Source organism: Austrofundulus limnaeus, unplaced genomic scaffold (genome assembly GCF_001266775.1).
Source record: "Austrofundulus limnaeus strain Quisiro unplaced genomic scaffold, Austrofundulus_limnaeus-1.0 Scaffold9, whole genome shotgun sequence".
In the NCBI taxonomy this organism is placed as follows: domain Eukaryota; kingdom Metazoa; phylum Chordata; class Actinopteri; order Cyprinodontiformes; family Rivulidae; genus Austrofundulus; species Austrofundulus limnaeus.
Genome location: NW_013952411.1, coordinates 344154 through 346403, shown reverse-complemented (window position 1 = coordinate 346403; position 2250 = coordinate 344154).

Here is a 2250-nt window from a genome sequence, read left to right as displayed (position 1 = left end):
CACACACACACACACACACACACACACACACACACACACACACACACACACACACACACACATTTCCATACATATGCACATATTCAATCAGTGTCCGACAAGAAAACCCAGGATGTAAACACCTGTTTGTGTGCGGTTGTGAGCATGCATGTATATAAAAGATCTTCTCCAATGGAATGTTTAAAAGTGACTGTGGGGGACCACAAACCTGACCCGTAAAGCCCGAAGCCAACATAAGGGAGACCCCAGAGGCACCTGCGCCAGGAGGGCCTTCCGTTAACACCTTTTAGTGCCAACTTTTGCTGCGATTACAGCTGCAAGTCTTTTAGGGTATGTCTCCACCAGCTTTGCACATCTAGTGACTGCAATTCTTGCCCATTCCTCCTTGCAAAACAGCTCAAGCTCAGTCAGATTGGATGGAGAGCGTTTGTGAACAGCAGTTTTCAGCTCTTTCCACAGATTCTCGATTGGATTCAGGTCTGGACTTTGACTTGGCCATTCTAACACCTGGATATGTTTATCTGTGAACCAATCCATTGAAGATTTTGTTTTATATTTTGGATCATTGTTGGAAGATAAATCTCAGACTCAGGTATTTTACAGACTCCAACAGGTTTTCTTCCAGAATGGTCCTGTATTTGGCTCCATCCATCTTCCCATCAACTTTGACCAACTTCCCGGTCCCTGCTGAAGAGAAGCACCCCCAGAGCATGATGCTGCCACCACCATATTTGACAGTGGGGATGGTGTTTTCAGAGTGATGTGCAGTGTTCTTTCTCCGCCACACATAGCGTTTTGCATTGTGGCCAAAAAATTAGATTTTGGTTTCATCTGACCAAAGCAGCTTCTTCCACATGTTTGGTGTCTCCCAGGTGGCTTGTGGCAAACTTTAAACAAGACTTTTAATGGATATCTTTGAGAAATGGCTTTCTTCTTGCCACTCTTCCACAAAGGCCAGATTTGTGCAGTGTATGACTGATTGTTGTTCTGTGGACAGACTCTCCCATGCTGTTGATGCATCTTGCAGTGATGGAAAGCCAGGTGTGAGTTATTTAGGCCTTTTGTGGTATTTTTTTGCCGTCAGTTTGCACATCTTTGTTCTTTGTTTTGCATCTCCTCTTGAAATCTCTTGATTTTCATAGTCTTGGAGGAGGAGCTTTGAACTTTTGACATTTTGGATTGAAATTGAAAGTGTCAGGAAAGACACTTTTCTGGTTTAATGTCCTGAAGCCCCTTGGCTTGTAGCGTGGGAGATGGGGGCACTTGAGCCTCCACAGCGCCCACTCCTCTGAGTACTTCGATAAAACACAAGAGCAATGACGAAATACTTGATTTCCTTTTCTTGTCTGCTGCACACCCACCTTCTCTCTGACAGGACAACACGTCTCATATGCTTTACTGGTGTGGGACTGAAGATGGAGGAATCACACTTTGTGGCTTGGCAGCGTGAGAGACCCTCTGGAGGCTGTGTGTGTCAGAACTGAGGTAAAAGACACGAGCAGGAGTGTGAATGAGCGCGAGCTGCAGAGAGAAATAGGCAAACGGATCAGAGATGATGCTGGTTTGGATTAGTTACGTAAGCAATCAAGGACTGGTGCCATGTTCTCTGAACTACTTATGTAATGTTGAATGGAATCAATTTAGTACTTAGTACCACAAGACAAAAAACGTGTGTACTATTAGAATATGTCAACCTTGAAAGCTGAAAGGTTTCATTACCTCTGCAAAGGAGGTTATGTTTGAGTAGTGTTTGTTTGTTTGTCCATCTGGGAACAAGATTATCCAAAAGGTATGGATGGATTTTCATGAAATTTTCAGGGCATGTTAGGAATTTACAAAGAATAACTCTTTACATTTTTGGTGGTGATCTGCCATCATTTGCCAGAACTACAGCTCTCAGTGATCTGATACAGAGAGTGAAACTTAAACAGACAACAGAGTCAGAGGCTGCTTTTTAGTGATGTCATACTGTGACAGCCAATCAGCATCCAGCAGAACTTTGTTTCACCGACAAAGTGGTGATGATTTGCAAAACATAGGATCTTAGCAGAAGCATGCACTCTCCAACTATAGTTTAACACACCTTACAAAATTTCCAATTAATGCAATATGCTGTATATCCGTTTGTCTGTCCGTCCGTCCGTCCGTCCGTCCGTCCATCCATCCATCCATCCATCCATCCATCCATCCATCCATCCATCCATCCATCCATCCATCCATCCATCCATCCATCCATCCATCCATCCATCC